The sequence below is a fragment of the Chiloscyllium plagiosum genome, unplaced genomic scaffold (assembly GCF_037043375.1).
Source record: "Chiloscyllium plagiosum isolate Xiang-an unplaced genomic scaffold, Cpla_swu_hap1 HiC_scaffold_37, whole genome shotgun sequence".
Taxonomy (NCBI): Eukaryota; Metazoa; Chordata; class Chondrichthyes; order Orectolobiformes; family Hemiscylliidae; genus Chiloscyllium; species Chiloscyllium plagiosum.
In genome coordinates, this window is record NW_028270175.1 from 4,755,009 (window position 1) to 4,776,034 (window position 21,026).

Here is a 21,026-nt window from a genome sequence, read left to right on the forward strand (position 1 = left end):
TCTGTTTGAAATCAAATTTGAGAAATTTCATTAAAGGTTTCAGAATGGAGACAAATTCTTGCACTTGCTTCATTACTGATGATTTCATTTTCATTTAATCATCAGAACAAATACAGGAAAGTGATGAAAAATGTTCCATCTTTCCATCCACACTGACATTTGTCAGCCATGGTTGATCTTTAGAATATTTCCTGATCTTTTCCTATTTTAATTAACATATAAACTTCTCACATCAGGGTTTTCAAACAACTCAACACATACTGATTCTTTTATCTTCTCGGTTACGCAATCCTCTCTCTCACTCTTTGGGTAATGAACCCGAAATTTGATTTTTATCAGCTCAGTTGTAATTTGATGATTATGTCTCTCTTTCAGGAAGATTCTGCAAAAGGAAAGTCTTTGTTCCATCTACCTTCGTAATGCCTTTGATCAGATTGAACACTACATCACATGAAATTACAATTGATTCTCGATCCAAGGACAAGATTGTGATCCAAAAGCCTGGTCCTTGAGTGATAAGGTCCACCTACATAGGCTTCCAGTCCAGAAATGCTGCAATCTAAACATTTCTCATCCTAGCTTTCAAATCCTTCCTTACCTTTATTGTTCCCTATCATTTATAACCTCCTCCAGCACTACAATCCTCTGAGGTATCTGTTCCCCTGTTTGATTGCCTTTTTTTACATCCCTAATTAACAGTGCACCATCTTTGGTAGCTATGCTTTCAACTAGGCACTAAATTCTGGAATTCTGTCCCTCAGTCTCTCTGCCTCCGTCAGTCTTCTTTAAAATAGTCCTAAAAGCCTATCTATTTAACTTCCTCATATGATATAGTGTCAAATTTTCTTTGATTATGTTCCTGTAGATGCAGCCCGAGGCACTTTACTATATCAAAGGTGCTGCATAAATATAAATTGTGTTCAAATAATCATTTGGCAGTATGGACCTTGAGTGTTGCTACAGAAAAGACACATTTTGTTAAATCTTTTCATCAGGACAGCTCACAAGAATACCAAAGCAAACGTTTTTTGAAAATATGCTATATGAGAGGAGAGTGCTGATTGGTTGATGTGTGTACTGTAATCGGTAGTAGTGTTGCCATTAAGAATGCAACAGTTAATGATGAATGACAATTAACTTCAAGTAATGTTTATATTTTAAATAAGGCAGGTTGACTCTGATTGGTCAAGACATGGCATTGTGTCCACCAATCACAGGCAATTTGTTATCAATTAGACTTTTTCCCTCGTGCAGAATCAATGTTGCTTTCTCTTTACTTTGCTATTCTTGTGAATTGTCCTGATGAGTACAAGATGAAAAGCTTCAACAGATCGTCTTCTCTTTCACCAGTGTACAAGCTGTGTTTTTGCTCCTTATTAGCCTGTTTTATATTATTTGCCACGCTGCATCTGAAATAACTCCACACAGGCCGGTATGCCACCTCCAAGTCACCCTTTATTTACATGTGCTTGGACTTGACACTGGTCTGGCTCCCTCAGAGCCACTCTCAGAGTGAACAGGATGTTTGGCACTCCTGTTTATATCTGTCGGCCAGAGCTCCCTGATTGTACCAGATTAACAGCCCCAATCAGGGAACTCCTATTCTCTGAGGTTCACCTGGCTGACCTCATTACAATCCCTACAGCATGTACACCCTGCATTCATTGCAACTTTTCACTCAGAGATAAATTTTCTCAACAAAAGATGAAAAATGCTGGGACATAGGTTTTTAATGATCTCCTTTTACCCTTAGAACTCAGAAAACCTGAACACAGCGGCATATTTCTTGGCAAACAGCTGCGGTTTGGAATGATTCAACAACACTATTTTCTGATTAGAACAGATGACTAACTCAGGTTACCTGTCACATACAGAAATTTCTGGAATATTCAAACATAAGACAAGGAATGGAAATGCTCTAGTATTCAAGAGGTTAATTTACCCTTTTGCAATATTCATGCTTATAACTGGGGGAGCAATCAAGCAGAGAGAATAAAGGTATTCTTTCTTTTCTGGCTGCTTTTTAAATGTGACGATTCGTGCAAAATTTTTCAGGATTTTTAACATCAGACTGATAGCACGTATAATTATTAACTTTAAACCAAAATTATTTTTGACATGACTCATCCAGTAAATTAGAGCATTTCAGGGATTGAGAAATCACCCAGGGAAGGTCACTTGGGTAAAGACCCACAGCAGAGTGTAATTAATTTGAATATTACACATGATAACCAAAAACACGACAAATCACTCGGTTTAGCATGAAAGCTGTTCACTCACTTAAACAGACAGTAACGCCCATATTCCTCACTAGCCTCTTTGTAATATTTCACGACAACTGCAAATTATGAGGGTCATTAAGTGACACTACGCTTTCCCCTTTCACCTCTGAGATCTGGGGTCAAAAATGAATAAACTGGAAAATCTCTTTGTCTTGCCTTTCACTAATGACTGTGAGAGATCAAATTATGCAGTTTTAGAACTCAAAACCCACACTAAATAAACTATAACTATATCTTTGAAACCTTAAGCATTTGAAATATTAATTAGACATCTTAAAACTTCATCATATTTTGATCTATTCTTTTGTATGTTACTGTAAATGATCTCTTGGTTTTTTCAGGACGTCCAGAGTGCATTTAAACACACCTCAAATGTGAGTATCTCAAACTTCACCAGCTAGAAACTGATGATATCCAAAAAATCAGAAATTGTTGGAGAAACTCAGGATGTCTGGCAATATCTGTCAGGGAGATAGAGAGAGAGAGAGAGAAAGTTAACATTTCGAGTCCAGTGACTGATTTTCAGTAGGGTTTGAGAAAAGGCCACTAACATTGCCCAGCTCTATAAGGATTGAGTGTTGCCAGGTCTGAGCTGAGACTCTATCTTGTAGAAGCACAGTTTCTTCCCTCTTTCCCCAGGGATAATGAAGCCCGAACTGCAATCATTTCAAAGCCATCAAAGGTTTTGGTCCCCCAACCCGAGCACTCAGCTAATCGCGGCAGACTACAGGTGATATAGGGTGAGGGAATGATCAACACTGGGGAAGAAGATGCTAGGGGATACAATTACACACAGCACAACTGAATTTTATTTCACAAAGTTGATCAATCCTTTCAAATCCCTTCCCCAACATTCTAAAACAAGGGGTTAGACTCAAAAAGAGTTTTATCAGTGAGTGAATTACATTGGGATATTACTGAATATTAGACATAAGTCCATAGATGTAGGAATAGAATTAGGCCATTGAGTCTGCTCTGCCATTCAATCCTGGCTGATATATTTCTCAACCCCATGCTCCTGCCTTCTGCCTGTAACCCTTGATCTCTTTACCAATCAAGAACATCTCTATCGCTGTTGTAAATGACTTGGCATCTCCAGCCTTCTGAAGAAATGAGTTCCACAGATTAAACAACCTTTGGCTGAAGAAATTCCTCCTCATCTCAACTCTGAAGAGTTGACCCTTCACTCTGAGGCTGTGTCCTGGGGTCCTAGTCTCTCCTACCAGTGAAAATATCTTCTCCATGTACAGAATACTGAGATGGCTGGATAGAGTGTAAGTTTCAATCAGATTCCTCCTCATCCTTCTAAATTCCACCGAGTACAGACCCAGAGTCCTCAACCACTTCTCATATGACAAGCCTTTCATTCCCAGGATCATGGTAGGGCGGTATAGTGACTCAGTGGTTAGCACTTTCGCTTCGCAGCGCCAAGGACCTGGGTTCAATTCCAGCCTCGGGTGACTGTCTGTGTGGAGTTTGCACATTCTCCCCATGTCTGCGTGGGTTTCCTCCGGGTGCTCCGGTTTCCTCCCACAATGCAAAGATGTGCAGGTCAGGTGAACTGGCCGTGCTAAATTGCCCGTAGTGTTCAGGGATATGTACGCTAGGTGCATTAGTCAGTGGTAAATATAGGGTAGGGGACTGGGTCTGGGTGGGTTACTCTGCGGAGGGTCAGTGTGGACTTGTTGGGCCAAAGGGTCTGTTTCCATGCTGTAGGGAAGCTAGTTCTAAATTCTAATCAATCATTCTTGTGAATGTTCTCTGGACCCCCTCAAGCACCAGCTCATCCTTCCACAGGTGCAGGGTCTAAAACTGCTCACAATATTCCAAATGCAGTCTGACTAGAGTGTTGTACAGCCTCAGCAGCACATTCATTTGGAATGGGATACTTAACATTACAACTTACAGAGTAAGGAAGAAGGCAGCACAAACTGGTACAGAATTAACAACTTAGGATAGGTGCAGTGAGATTATAACAGCCTAAAGACCCGTGTCCTAACCTGTCCTTCTCCTTACAGATGTTGAATGATTTAGTTTAACTTGCTAACATTTTCAATTCTATTTTCAAAGAACAATGTTACCTGACAAACCTGAAACAGATCGATAAACCTATCATTATAATAGTTAATTAAAACAAAGACCATGCTGTGCTTCATAAGCAGGAGATCCCTGCAGTTATCCGAGTGCAAATTTACTTTGCCAAAAGATCTTTGTGAGAAGGATCCTCTGATAGTCATCATTAAAATAAAAATACTGTGCAATACTCGGGAAATATTTCACATTATGAGAAGTGGGGATTCCTCATCACAGTTTTTAAGTTATGTACATCCTTTACTTAATATTAATTGTTTTACCATTTGTCCTCTTCCCTGGTCCTGGTTTGATGTGAGATTCGAGCAATTTTAGAAATTGCTGCCTCAGAAGGGGTCGAGATGGGGACATTAAATATTTTTAAAGCCAATGTCGATATATTCTTGTTAGGCGAAGAAATCCAAGGTTTTCAGGGGTTATCAAGATTGTGGAAGTCTACGATAAAACAGGTCAGTCCTGAGGGGCCAAATGGCCTACTGCTGTTCATATTTCACATGTTCACATCTCTCCGGTTAGGGGACACAATTAACTCTGATGGAAGGCAGCAATGTTAAAACCCATTCCTTCTCCAAAGACCGCCCCGACCATTCACTGCGATACAAGGAAAGAATATTTAATGAAACTGCGTAGATCAGATGCAGACCTTCTGCAGATGTGGAGCTTCACAAAAGTCTTCTCTTTCACTACTGTAGTCATGCTCAAAAGAAATTACAACAGCATCTCTTAATTATGCTGTGAAAATGTTGAATTATTCAACCAGGTAGCTACCAGCAGTTGTTTCTAGTTTGACTTAGTTTGAAGAAGCACATGGGCTAAAATATTGATCTTAAACTTTGAAACCCTGGGTAAACAGTCAGCCCTGAGGAGTGAAGGGAGTGCTGCAAGGTCCTCAGTGAAATACACTCAGACAATCTCAACCCTATCCACATCCGACAACGATTAGTGCCAAGTGGGATGGTCTGTGTGAAAAACTGGAACCATCAGCCTGTCCCAGTCAGGGTAGTTGCTCTGCAGTTGGAACTCAAGGCTTGTTACTGACCACAGTATAGGGGGGGCAAGCCCATCAGGTTCTGGTGGTGCAGTGGTAGCATCTGTACTTCTGGTCCAGGAGGCCCAGGTTCAAGGGACAGCTGCTCCAGGGGTGCGTCATAACCTGTGCTAGACTGGACCTGAGGCTGTTTGATGCTGACTGTCTTTGTCAAAGTCGGAATTCCTTTGTTTCCTGATACTAACAGCGTCTATCACACTGAGATCAAACTTTGTCAAAGAGAAAGGCAAAGAGATCAAAACGTTAGGGCAGACTGGGGATTATGAAGTTCTTCTTTCAGTGTGTAGACTGAAGGAAAAATGACAATCCCACATCAAGCTCGTTCAGACAAGTAGCTATGGTATTCCACTGATTTGTCTGGATAAATCCCAAAAACATCAGCTTTGAAATTGGGTGAAGTGGAGGGAAGCACACAGGTACAGAACTGATAGGTAGAGAGATCATTGACAGGTAATTCCAGGTGATTAAGTGTCAAAAGATAGTACAATTGGTGTGGGTGGAGTGCCGACAGACTGAATAACAAGTCTGTGCAGGTGATCAAAAGTTGAGGCACATACATAATTACAAAAAATCAAAAATATTTCATTTTTGATTTTTTTTAGCAATTATCTTTCTGCCTCAATTAATCAGATCCCAGGTCATCCCTTCATTTGCTATTCACTTTACTCACACCGTTTGACACTTTTGATCACCTACACAGACTTAGTGTTCTGCCTGTCGATACACCATTTGTACTATCTTTTGACACTCTTAATTACCTAGAGCTATCTTGCAATGATCTCTCTACCTGTGCACTTCCCTCCACTTCACCTGAAGAAGGAGCAGTGCTCTGAAAGCTTGTGGTTTCAAATAAACCTGTTGGATTTTATCCTGGTGTCGTGTGACTTCTGACTTTGTCCATCCCAGTCCAACACTGACATCTCCACATCATTTCTTTAACAGAATATAGAAGGTAGCAGAGTGTGTTAACATAGAAAGGTGGAGAGATAAGTTAGAGGAGGGTGGGGGTGGGGAGAAAGTAGCATAGAGTACAATAGGTGAGGGGGATGAAGGTGATAGGTTGGGGGGAGGGTGGAGTGGATAGGTGGAAAAGAAGATAGGCAGGTAGGACAAGTCATGGGGATGGTGCTGAGCTGGAAGTTGGGAACTAGGATGAGGTGGGGGAAGGGGAAATGAGGAAACTGTTGAAGTCCACATTGATGCCCTGGGGTTGAAGTGTTCCGAGGCGGAAGATGAGGCGTTCTTCCTCCAGGTGTCTGGTGGTGAGGGAGCGGTGGTGAAGGAAGCCCAGGGCCACAGGGCGGTGTGGTTGATTGGTGCGGGTGTCACGGAGATGTTCCCTAAAGCGCTCTGCTAGGAGGCATCCAGTCTCCCCAATGTAGAGGAGACCACATCGGGAGCAACGGATACAATAAATGATATTGGTGGATGTGCAGGTAAAACTTTGATGGATGTGGAAGGCTCCTTTAGGGCCTTGGATTGAGGTGAGGGAGGAGGTGTGGGCACAGGTTTTGCAATTCCTACGGTGGCAGGGGAAAGTGCCAGGATGGGAGGGTGGGTTGTAGGGGGCCGTGGACCTGACCAGGTAGTCACGGAGGGAACGGTCTTCCACGCCCCCTACAACCCATCCTCCCATCCTACACCTTCCCCTGCCACCGCAGGAATTGCAAAACCTGCGCCCACACCTCCTCCCTCACCTCAATCCACCGCCCTAAAGGAGCCTTCCACATCCATCAAAGTTTTACTTGCACATCCACCAATATCATTTATTGTATCCGTTGCTCCCGATGCGGTCTCCTCTACATTGGGGAGACTGGATGCCTCCTAGCAGAGCGCTTTAGGAAACATCTCCGGGACACCCACACTAATCCACCACACCGCCCTGTGGCCCAACATTTCAACTCCCCCTCCCACTCTGCCAAGGACATGGTGGTCCTGGGCTTCCTTCACCGCTGCTCCCTCACCACCAGACACCTGGAGGAAGAACGCCTCATCTTCTGCCTCGGAACACTTCAACTCCAGGGCATCAATGTGGACTTCAACAGTTTCCTCATTTCCCCTTCCCCCACCTCATCCTAGTTCCCAACTTCCAGCTCAGCACCATCCCCATGACTTGTCCTACCTGCCTATCTTCTTTTCCACCTATCCACTCCACCCTCCCCCCAACCTATCACCTTCATCCCCCTCACCTATTGTACTCTATGCTACTTTCTCCCCACCCCCACCCTCCACTCACTTATCTCTCAACCCTTCAGGCTCTCTGCGTGTATTCCTGATGAAGGGCCCGAAATGTCAATTTTCCTGCTCCTCGGATGCTGCCTGAACTGCTGTGCTCTTCCAGCACCACTCTAATCTAGACTCTGGTTTCCAGCATCTGCAGTCATTGTTTTTACCCTGTTTTTACCATGTACGTCCCATATGCCTGTCAATGATGACTCAAATGCACTTAAACTTGGCGAATCTACTACTGTTGCAGGCAAAGCATTCCATACTCTTTCTACTCTCCGAGTAAAGAAACTACCTCTGACATCAGTCTTATACCTATCTCCCCTCACTTTAAAGTTGTGTTGATTGGTATTAGGCCTTGGCTTGGCGATGTAATTATATTTTAAGTACAAATAAACATTTGAATTGTTTTCCAGTAAAACAGGCTTCAAATTGAGATAAACTACACTCATTACATCTTTCACATGGGAATTGATGGAAAGGGTTTGAACATCTCATTTCAGATTTCTAATAAGACGATATCATCTTCATGATGCGAACTACACTTGGCACTTGTTTGATACAAAGTGTATTTGTAAATGTTCTTTTGCTCCACTGAGTTGTCCCTTCTCCAGGACAAAATTGATTTGAAGAAGCAGTTCGATCCAATCAGGATCAATGTGGTTTGGTTGCTGGGACTCATTGTTTGGAATCCGATGGCGTAATGACAGCAGCCAGAGCTTCAGAGTTTTGCTTAATGCCAACTGAGTAGCAAGAAGGTCCTTGTCATAAAATCATTGGAGCTTGAGAAATATGAGCAGGAGTCCAGGCCCACTGTGTCCGCTCAGGCTGATCTCCACACTGCTGCCCAGCTCCTCTGATGGGGCATTATCCAGGAAAATCACAGAGAAGGGGCAGAACATACAAAGTACGGCTCACAGGACCCGACAACATTTCAGAAAGAAACGTAGTGACCACACTAGGACTGCAAAGGTGGAGCCTACTTTTTAGACACTTAGAATCTGCCTCTCCTTCGATTCCACTCCCTTCACTGCACCTCCTTCAGCTTGTTCTTGTACAACCGGGAAATGTTACTGTCCTGAGCGTAACTTCTTCCTCTTTGCCACTCCCCTGTTTCTGCCTCTCATTGTGCACATCAGGCAGAGCTGCCTAAACATCTTTAAAAAGAACCTTCAACAGAGCACACATGAACTAACATATTCACCCACTCCTCCTCCTATATTGTTGGTCTTGCAGTTTCATCCTGCCAGCTCCAAAACCCTGGAACCCACTCCCTGACAGCACTATGTGGTCTTGCTATATCAAATGGACTTCAGTGGGTCGAGCAAACAGCCCACCACTACCCTCTCCAGGGCATTTCACGATGGGCAGTAAATGCTAGTGATGCCCACATCCCGTGAATGAATGGCAAAACCTACCACTCTTACTGACTGTGGTTTTCCTCCTCTGAATTGCTTTCTCCTGTGGCTCAGTGGGAATGTGAACCAGACAGAACCCAAGGGGCTACTCTCTGTTCTGGCGCTCTGTCTGCACACCATATGGACCAGGCTTGGTTTCAGGCACCAGTCAACCCTGGAGACATGTACAACAGAAAAGTAGGTTTAGCAAAGTGATAGGTGAACAATATTCAAAGTATCGCTCTCTTTCAGTATCAATTAAGCATACAATTCTTTTATCAATTACACAATATGTTGCAAGAATACCTTTGGTTTATTACAGGGCAGATTTAACTTTTGTCATTTTTCAATGGTGAGAAGTGCAGGGCACTCCAGATGCTGAAGAATCTGTATGGAAAACAGTGGGAGATATAATGCAATTATCAGGACACAATGTACTGAATTCACCAGCACTTTATCACAAAATGTGATGTTGAGTACTGACCAAGTTGCTCACTGCTTTCAGTCTTGGGGTAAAACTGAAAAGGTTGAAATGTATTTCAGAAATCAAAGTGACAATTATAAGTCTAATTCTATCAAATAATATTTTGGACCTGAAATTTTCCTCTTTCTAATTGAGAGTTCAGCTGGTTCAGAAATGAACAAAGATATTGCCCCAATTGTACATTGAATATTTTAGTATTAACTGCAGTGACGGAGAGATAATAAAGCAATTGGTACACAGCATGTAGAGTAGAAAGCCACTGAGTGTAGGAAGGGTTATTTAAAGTGGATATCAGCAATGCAGCAACACTTGGAAAGGGTCTATTAAAAAAATCAATATACATTTTTAAACTATATGAGATCAGAAATAAATGGAAACCTCTCAATAGCAGCAATCTCTTTCAGCCGAGCAGTAAAGGAATACAGGAACTAGGTAGCTTTGGCTGGTGCGAGTGAATGCCTGAGGATCTAGGGACTTGCTTAGAGTCCCAAGGTTATCTGTCTGTCCAGTCTTCAAAATGTGAAACCTTGATTATGCTCTTGTCGTTCTGAATGAGCTGCTTTTAGTGAGATGCATTAACTAATGCCTCTCTCAATTGCACTCTGTATGTTACTGAGACATGTTTTTAAGCTTAGAGCACTACCTGGTTACATTCAGGCTGGTGCAGGTAAAGAGCCACTCCAAAACGTCAGTACCTTGTGATGGTTTTCCATTTTAAAGGTGCCATATAAGTACAAAGTTTTGTTGCTTTCAACATCAAAGGGTTTCAGAGAGCTCAGTGAAATGTTCCTATTAATGTGGTGAACGTAAAACAAACAGGAAAATAACGATGCCAACACAAAGCACAAGAGAGAATCCTCGTTTCCCCTTCGTGAAATAGCCAGGACAGCACCAAATCCTTCCCCAATCATGTGCAATCTGTTACTGGCATCTGTAACGTGTTAACTTAAATTACACGTGGTGGTTATTTTAAAGCCATGATCTAATTTTTGATGTTTATAAAAAAAACCTCACGAGCCTGAGGTCTGAGCGGAGGTGGTGCGTGCTGAAACTCCCTGTCTGTGTGAGGAATGGGAGTGTGTATCTGAATACTCGGGGAGTGTACACGTGTGTGTTTGAATGGGTGGGAGGGGGTCTACGTGTATGCATACGCATGAGTGAGTCAGTATGTATGTGTGTGTGAGTGTGAGTATGTGTGACAGTGAGTGTGTGCATGTGAGTGAGGTTGTGTAGAGTGTGTGTCACAGTCATGGAGAGTGGTTTCATGGTGAGACAGGTAAATTTGCAAACTGCATTTTCCAAAAGAAACATTGGGGATGAATTTAACTCAAACCACTTTGCAGAAATCGGTCAGATGGGCAAGTGAAAAGGTGCCAGGGCACATACCTGCAATTTCTCACCTGCTTGATATCAATTCTAATTTTAACCTGTCGAAAGATCTCACAATTGTATGATCGTATTATCTAACGGCAGCAAGTTAAAATTAATATTGACATCAAGCAGGTGAAAAACTGCAGGTTAAAGCACCTCCGTCTGTTAACTGTTTCTGATCTTCTGATCCTGTAACTAATATGGTGTAAGATAAAACTATTTTTCCTTTTGAGAGTTCTATCTTAGAATTATTGCAAACAGCTACATGTTTAACAAAGAGGGGATGACTCTACATTCGAGAGAATCATTGTGATTTTTAGGGTTTTTAAATTCCCCTAGTGCTCAGTTGTCTTGTGTTTGATTATGTAAGTCTGTTTACAATTGCCGCTCACTGTGCTTGATTGGTTAAGCCTGGGTGTGGACTTGGTGAAAAGTAAGAGCTGAAAATGTGTTGCTGGAAAAGCGCAGCAGGTCAGGCAGCATCCAAGGAGCAGGGGAATCGACATTTCGGGTATAGCCCTTCTTCGGGCTCATGCCCGAAACGTCGATTCTCCTGCTCCTTGAATGCTGCCTGACCTGCTGCGCTTTTCCAGCAACACATTTTCAGCTCTGATCTCCAGCATCTGCAGTCCTCACTTTTTCCTTGGTGAAAAGTAAGCAAAATACAAGGAGCAGCTTGGAATAGGCCTTTTTTTTTAAAGCATTGTAGGAACAAAATCCTGTAATGCAATACACAATAGACAATAGGTGCAGGAGCAGGCCATTCTGCCCTTCGAGCCTGCACCACCATTCACTATGATCATGGCTGATCATCCTCAATCACTATCCTGTTCCTGCCTTATCTCCATAACCCTTGAATCCACTATCCTTGAGAGCTCTATCCAACTCTTTCTTAAACGAATCCAGAGACTGGGCCTCCACTGCCATCTGGTGCAGAGCATTCCACACACCCACCACTCTCTGGGTGAAGAAGTTTCTCCTCATCTCTGTCCTAAATGGGCTACTCCTTATTTTTAAGCTGTGTCCTCTGGTTCAGGACTCACCCATCAGCGGAAACATGTTTCCTGCCTCCAGAGTGTCCAATCCTTTAATAATCTTATATGTCTCAATCAGATCCCCTCTCAGTCTTCTAAACTCAAGGATATACAAGCCCAGTCGCTGCAATCTTTCAACATAAGATAGTCCCTCCATTCCAGGAATTGACCTCGTGAATCTACGCTGCACTCCCTCAATAGCCAGAATGTCTTTCCTCAAATTTGGAGACCAGAACTGCACACAATATTCCAGGTGCGGTTTCACCAGGGCCCTGTACAGCTGCAGAAGAACCTCTTTGCTTCTATACTCAATCCCTCTTGTTATGAAGGCCAGCATGCTATTAGCCTTCTTCACTACCTGCTGTACCTGCATGCTTGTTTTCATTGATCGGTGAACATCCAGATCTCTTTGTACTGCCCCTTTACCTAACTTGCCTCCATTTAGGTAGTAATCTGCCTTCCTGTTCTTCCCACCAAAGTGGATAACCATACATTTATCCACATTAAACTGCATCTGCCATGCATCTGTCCACTCACCTGACCTGTCCAGATCACCCTGTAATCTCTTAACATCCTCCTCACATTTCCCCCTGCCATCCAGCTTAGTATCATCAGCAAATTTGCTAATGTTATTACTAATACCATCTTCTATATCATTGACATATATTGTAAAAAACTGCGGTCCCAGTACTGATCCCTGCGGTACCCCATTGGTCACCGCTTGCCATTCCGAAAGGGAGCCGTTTACCACTACCCTTTGTTTCCTGTCAGCCAACCAATTTTCAATCCAAGTCAGTACTTTGCTGCTGCCTGAATTGCTGTGCTCTTCCAGCACCACTGATCCAGAATCTGGTTTCCAGCATCTGCAGTCATTGTTTTACCACTTTGCCCCCAATACCATGCGCCCTAATTTTGCTCACTAACCTCCTATGTGGGACTTTATCAAAGGCTTTCTGAAGGTCCACGTACACTACATCCACTGGATCTCCCTTGTCCATCTTCAGATTTACATCCTCGAACAATGTCAGAAGATTAGTCAAGCATGATTTCCCCTTCATAAATCCATGCTGACTCTGACCTATCCTGTTACTGCTATCCAGATGTGTCGTAATTTCATCCTTTATAATTGACTCCAGCATCTTTCCCACCACTGAGGTCAGACTAACTGGTCTATAATTTCCTGCTTTCTCTCTCACTCCTTTCTTAAAAAGAGGTACAACATTAGCCACCCTCCAATCCGCAGGAACTGATCCTGAATCTATTGAACTCTGGAAAATAATCACCAATGCATCCACGATTTCTCGAGCCACCTCCTTCGGTACCCTGGGATGTAGACCATCAGGCCCCGGGGACTTATCAGCCTTCAGACCTAACAGTCTCTCCAACACCAATTCCTGGCAAATATAAATTCCCTTAAGTTCAGGTCCTTCAGCCACTGTTACCTCAGGGAGATTGCTTGTGTCTTCCCCAGTGAACACAAATCTGAAGTACCAATTCAACTCTTCTGCCATTTCTTTGTTCCCCGTAATATATTCCCCTGTTTCTGTCTTCAAGGGCCCAATTTTAGTCTTAACCATTTTTTTGCCTTTCACATACCTAAAAAAACTTTTACTATCCTCCTTTATATTATTGGCCAGTTTACCTTCGTACTTCAATTTTTCTCTGCGTATTTCCTTCTTAGTAATCCTCTGTTGTTCTTTAAAAGCTTCCCAGTCCTCTGTTTTCTCATTGATCTTTGCTATGTTATACTTTTTCTTTTTTGACTTTATATGTTTCTTAACTTCCCTCGTCAGCCACGGCCACCATGCCTCCTCCTAGGATCTTTCTTCCTTTTTGGAATGAACTGATCCTACATCTTCTGCATTATACACAAAAATATCCGCCATTGTTCCTCCACTGTCATCCCTGCTAAGGTATTGCACCAGCGAAGCGCTTCTTTGATGTTTCCTCCAGTGTTTATAGTGCTCTGTCCCTGCCGCTTCCGGTTGTCAGTTTCAGCTGTCCGCTGTAGTGGTTGGTATATTGGGTCCAGGTCGATGTGTTTGTTGATGGAGTTTGTGGATGAATGCCATGCCTCTAGGAATTCCCTGGCTGTTCTCTGTCTGGCTTGCCCTATGATAGTAGTGTTATCCCAGTCGAATTCATGTTGCTTGTTGTCTGCGTGTGTGGCTACTAAGGATAGCTGGTCGTGTCGTTTCGTGGCTAGTTGATGTTCATGTATGCGGATTGTTAGCTGTCTTCCTGTTTGTCCTATATAGTGTTTTGTGCAGTCCTTGCATGGTATTTTGTACACTACATTAGTTTTGCTCATGTTGGGTATTGGGTCCTTCATTCTGGTGAGTTGTTGTCTGAGCGTGGCTGTTGGTTTGTGTGCCGTTATGAGTCCTAGGGGTCGCAGTAGTCTGGCTGTCAGTTCTGAGATGCTCCTGATGTATGGTAGTGTGGCTAGTCCTTTTGGTTGTGGTATGTCCTCGTTCCGTGGTCTTTCTCTTAGGCATCTGTTGATGAAGTTGAGCGGGTATCCGTTTTTGGCGAATACCTTGTATAGGTGTTCCTCTTCTTTTTGCAGTCCTGGTGTACTGCAGTGTGTTGTGGCCCTTTTGAATAGTGTCCTGATGCAGCTTCGTTTGTGTGTGTTGGGGTGGTTACTTTCATAGTTTAGGACTTGGTCTGTGTGTGTGGCTTTCCTGTATACCCTTGTAGCGAATTCTCCGTTTGGTGTTCTCTGTACCATCACGTCTAGGAATGGGAGTTGGCTATCCTTTTCTTCTTCTCTCGTGAATCGGATTCCTGTGAGTGTGGCGTTGATGATCCGGTGTGTTTTTTCTATTTCCGTGTTTTTAATGATTACAAACGTGTCATCGACATATCTGACCCAGAGTTTGGGTTGAATTTGTGGTAGGACTGTTTGTTCTAACCTTTGCATAACTGCCTCTGCTATGAGTCCCGAGATTGGTGATCCCATGGGTGTTCCGTTGATTTGTTCGTATATCTGGTTGTTGAATGTGAAGTGTGTTGTGAGGCACAAGTCCAGTAGTTTGAGTATGCCGTCAGACAGATGATTAACCAGGTTTTGGTTCTGTCAATAGGAGTCCCTGATACTGTCTTAATGCAGAGGAGCCCAGCTAGGGGCTGGCAAAACTAGCACCAAAGGCCATGCAGACCAAGTTAAAACATTTCTTCTGAAAGATCAGAATCAACAGAAATTGGACCAACAACATTGTCAGTGATGCCACTTTAATCTTTGAAAGTGCAGTTTCTGTTCTGGTCAGCTGAACATCTGAGATGGAGGGTATATCACATAGAGAATATTTTCTTCTTACAGCAACAAGTCCCATTTAACCAAGACTAGAGAATGTAGAGAAATATGAAGCCAGATATAGTTGTCAATCAGCAGTGTGCACAGCAGTATTGCTAGTATTTATTCCATGGAAACAACCAGCACTCGGGATGTCTTCACCTGCACATGTTTGACTGATTGTATTACCAGGACAGAGTTACACCTCCAGGTTGCTTCAGTGTGTCAGGTCAGTTATTGAGCTGTTGTTGAGCGTTGTGTGACCTCCTGGATTATCTTGTCATTTGGATATGTTCCTGCATTTGTCCCACTTGGAACAACCCAAATCCAGAAATGACTCCAAGGCCTTCTGCATCTCAAGAGGGTAATGGCTAATTAGTCACCAGACTTTCAGTAGGCAGACAAGAAATGCCTTCTGAGCAGTATAATGAGAGTGACAATTCACTTATTCATGAATACTATGTCTTCTGGTTTCTAATCTTTTGAAATAATCCTGCTTTAGGCTTGGAAAATGTTGCCCCTTTGTCTTCAATTCCAACTTGCCCTGTTGTCTGGCTTTCTAAAATTCATTCTGGGTTGACATGGAGGCCAGACCAGGTAAGGACGGCAGATTTCCTTTCATAAGGAATATTAATGAACCAGGTGGAATTTTATGTTGAGAGTGTGTTGCTGGAAAAGCACAACAGGTCAGGCAGCATCCGCCCCGGGAGGGGGGCTCCAGCCTGAAACGTTGTTTCTCCTGCTTCTTGGACGCTGCCTGACCTGCTGTGCTTTTCCAGCAACATACTCTCAACTCTGATCTCCAGGATCATGTAGACCTCACTGTCTCCCAGGTGGATTTTTACACCAATCGGTAATGGTTACGTGGTCACCATTAAGATAGATTTTTATTTTGTGTTTTTACAAAACTCAAATTTTATTATCTTTTAGAGTTTGAACTCATGTCCCCAAACATTAAGCTGGGACTCTGGGTTATGAACTACGTCCCAGCCTCCCCAAACAGGGTGAGGGCACTGCCTAAACTATTCTGGTGTTACACTATAGCTGTCTCTGAAGTGCAATTGGGAATGATGCCCTCTGGAACGCATACACCTAAAGTTGCGTTCCTGGATAATCAGTACCTAGCTCTTTATAGACAGTGATAATATTAACAGTCATATTCTTCCTGACTACAAGTGACCATCGCCTGAGACTTCCTCACATTGGAAGTACAGGACTGCAATCATTCTTCGACTTAATGAAGTTGACACCAAAACCTTGGCTAGAAAGACATTTGGTCCCGGATCCCACCTGTAGTTAATGCCTTCAAGATAATGTCATCACCAGATAGTGAGTGTGATACCATGATTGACAAGCTAATACTGTGGGCATTACAGGAATCAACACAACTACTTACAATTCAGCAAACTTTCCATTTTATTAACACAATAACATAATGGATTTAAATCACAATTTTTGCAGAAGCTATTTATTTTGGTTAGTACTATTGATTTCAGTGAAAATAATTGCAAGGAAAAACAGATTTAAATAATCTAGGATGACACAAATAAGACTGTCTAAACCTAACAGCTGTAATCAACAATGGGACACAAGTGTATGTGCAGGTTGGCGGCGAGAGTCGGGTAGAGGGGTACAAGGTTGGAATTACTTTTAGTTTCATACACCTCCTGAATACTTTCTCTACGCACTTAGGTAAATTAGACCAAATTGTCCTATACAAACCTGACCCTTGTCAAACCAAAGGTAATCCATTTATCCAGGGTCTGCAGCTGCCACTAGGTTTGTTTTGCAATAATTTCCATCGATTTTTTGCAGAACCTTTTACAAATATTGCTTTAAATATTGATTAATTTATCAGGCTAGAACTGCTATTGTTCATGGTCTTTGTAACAACTGTTATGGATAGCGGTGTAGACAACTGTCTGTTTGATCACTCAAATTCATATATTAAGTGCATTTGGCTGGAATCTTCATTAAAACCAGTGCAACTGTTTCACTCACAGCGAGGAAACAATGTTAGGGAGAGTCCAAAGTTAGAAATTGAGTTCCTGAGATTCTCTTGGATATGAAACAGCTTGTTGTGTGTTTCCGCTTATTCAAAGAAGCTTTTCATCTCTGATCTTGACAACCAGAATTCCTCAATTATTCTCGGAGTGAGTTCGGAATGGATGGGGGTTGGGGTGATAGTGAGATTCCTGGACTTTGATCAAGTTGCTGGTTACATTAATTTAAATTGCCCCATTCTGCAAACCGGGTTCCTTTTAATTAAAACTGTGACTGAATCTTGCGGTTCTTTTTTGTGGCTGTTTCTGAGTTGTGTTGTGTTTTCTGGAAGGATTTCCACTGCGACGTTTAATTAGATTTCATGCTATATCTTACCAAACTTCCTTAGCTAACCACCTTCCCCATCCCTCTGGCCCCCACCACAACTGATCCTGCGCCTGCCTTTGTACTTGCCATTCCTGCAACGACTTGTCACTTTGTGCATATCTGCAAAAAGACCAATATCCCTGGGTCCCCACCTTTAAAGGTCCACAGTGCACCTGAGTGGTCAGGGGTTTATACAAACTGCCCCTGCTCACTGACTGGATGATGGGGAAGGGGACGATGATGCTGTGATTTTCTGACAAGGACTTGGAGCTCCTGGTCCTGGGGGCGTGTGCACAGGAGTGTGCAATGGCATCAGCCCCTGGAAACCCGGCCCGAGGTCATCACCAGGGGGCAGTGCTGTCCCCATCCCGAGAAATGGCCATCAGTGCCGTGGGAAGGCCAAACCCACACGCTCTGTCACTCTCACTACATCCTGCAACATCTTCTTTCACTCGCTCGCAATCTCCCCCCTCCCCCCCACCCCCGGTGCCACGTGGCACTAACCCTGTGTGCCTTCTGCCCAGGACACCTCCCTACCTTTCACCTCTGCCAGTCACTTCCCTCTCACACAGTCCAACCCTTTCTGCTATTCCAGGACAAGACAGGCCACACCAGGGCAACAATGGCCCGGGTGAATGGACAAGGACGACAAGGAGCCCAATATCAGACTCCTCACCTCCCCCCACCATGGGAGGAGAGAACTCTGTCCCTTGCAGGAGAAGATCAGGAGACATCTCGTGGGTGGGCCGAGACCCCCACATCCTGCCAACTGAGTGAAGTCCCACTCCATTCCACTGCGACTCTCCCAGTAACCCCACTGTCAGCATCAATCACTGCACACCATGCCGAACCTCTGGCAGCGACAGTGTCCCCCAGGTATCAGCAGGGGGGGTATCAATGTCCTCAGCAGAGTAACAGCCTGCTGTGACAGAATCCATCCCCTCACCCTGTTGTGGAGCAGACCAAAGCCCCTTCAGTTACATCAAGGCCTGGACTCCAACGTTTTTCTTATTTAAAGCAAGTGTAAAGTGCTGTGTCCCAGGTATGATTTGATTGGTTACACTATGTAGATTTAAGCAAAACACACTTTCTTCTTAACCTATAGTTAAAAGACAAGCAAAAGAATTGGTATAACTTTAACCTCAGTGGAAAACTTAACAGAACAATAGATTATTTAACTACTAAACTGGAACTGCTCCAATACAGTAACATCCCATAAACACACCCTTGGCAAAGGCAAATTCAGTAAAATAGATTGTCTCACAAACGGTGTACCTCCAGTCCAAGAGGTAAGAACATCAAGTGAAAATTCTGGTAGAGAGAGTTCTCGCAGTTTCCATTACAGTTTCAAAAACCCCAACAACTACTGTAACTTGAATTGAATTAGTTTTGTTGTCACATGTACTCAAATGAATACAGTGAAAAGTTTATAGTCGCTGCACTACAGCACCATCTTAGGTACAAAGGTACCTGGGTACAGATAATTATGATCAAATTAGGGAACAAAAAAAAATTAGAAAAGTAAAGAAATGAATAGTCCAGTGTTATAGGTCATAGGAATAAATGTAAAAAAATAGAGAAGAAGTAAATAGTTCAAGATCTCGGTCTTTCTGATCCTTCTGTGCCAGCTTTTATCTTCGAGAGAGCTCCACCATCTCACTGCTGCCTACGCAGGAACCACCAATGCAGGGGTCACCCACTTTAGGCGCCATCTCTTTGCTGCTGAATCTACACTCGCCCTGCAACCAGGCATCTGTGGCATCACTGTCAGGCTGAGCCACTGCCAGGCCACCAGGCCCACGTTGGCTGCAGATCTCGCCCTGGTCAGTGCTGCCATCTTGAAGAGCTCTCTGCCATCACTGTCTCCAAACACTGGGTGAAACCACGTCCATTACTCTGCATGCAGCCTGCTCACTGCCGGGCCGATGCTGCTGACCAACCTGCCACAGGAAAGAAAAAAAAACACCAAAAGGAAAGTAAAGTGAAAGGAAAGAGTAGAAGCAGAGATAAAACAAAGAAGGAAAGCAGGTGGGAGTGAATGTGGCCCCAAGTAAGAGGCTACATATAGCCCTGTTACTCTGCTGCCATCTTGCACTGGACTGAATTCACTATTCAAACAAAACTCACTGCAGACCAAAAATGCTGGCTCTGTAGGGGCCCGACTCCACCCATTCAGGCTGCTTCTATTGTTCTAACTTTTAAAAAAAGCCCAAAGCCTCACAAGCCATTTACTGTATTGGCTTGGGAGGGACAGCTCAGCTCCTCTGGTTCAAAACTTCTCTTCACAGAAGAGAACTTCTCTTCACATGTTGAGGTGAATGCCTGCGACAGGGAGGTGTAACACACACAGGCGGCGCAGTGCGTTAGGATGCCCAAGGATTAGGGAGGCCCCAGCTCAGTGCCCTGTACAGCATATGGCTCGGCAAGGAAAGTTCTGGCCATTTCAAAACCCTCACACCGTGGGCCACACAGACCCTCCGTCAAAGGTCAAGTCATGTACTTGAACCTCCACCCCCTACCCACCCGGATCCCCGGCATGGTGGAGCCATGATCCCTGGCACAGTGGAGACATTATCCCCATGAACCGTTAACATTTCCGGCACGGTGAGAGCGTGGATCCCCAGCACGGTGGAGCCATGATCTCTAGCACGTTGGGATCGCGGATGCCTGGCACGGTGAGAGTGCAGATCCCCGGCATGGTAGTAGCATGGAACCCCGGCACGGTGGGAGCACAGAACCCCAGCACTGTGGAGCCATGATCACCGCCTGGTGGAGCGCGGATCTCCGGCACAGTGGGAGTGTGGATCCCCGGCACGGTGGGATTGTGGATCCCCGGCACGGTGGGAGTGTGGATCCCCGGCACGGTGGGATTGTGGATCCCCGGCACGGTGGGAGTGTGGATCCCCGGCACGGTGGGATTGTGGATCTCCGGCACGGTGGGAGTGTGGATCCCCGGCACGGTGGGATTGTGGATCTCCGGCACGGTGGGAGTGTGGATACCCGGCACGGTGGGAGTGTGGATACCCGGCACGGTGGGAGTGTGGATCCCCAGCACGGTGGGAGTGTGGATCCCCGGCACGGTGGGAGTGTGGATCCCCGGCACGGTGGGATTGTGGATCTCCGGCACGGTGGGAGTGTGGATACCCGGCACGGTGGGAGTGTGGATACCCGGCACGGTGGGAGTGTGGATCCCCAGCACGGTGGGAGTGTGGATACCCGGCACGGTGGGAGTGTGGATCCCCGGCACGGTGGGAGTGTGGATCCCCGGCACGGTGGGAGTGTGGATCCCCGGCACGGTGGGATTGTGGATCCCCGGCACGGTGGGAGTGTGGATCCCCGGCACGGTGGGAGTGTGGATCCCCGGCACGGTGGGAGTGTGGATCCCCGGCACGGTGGGAGTGTGGATCCCCGGCACGGTGGGAGTG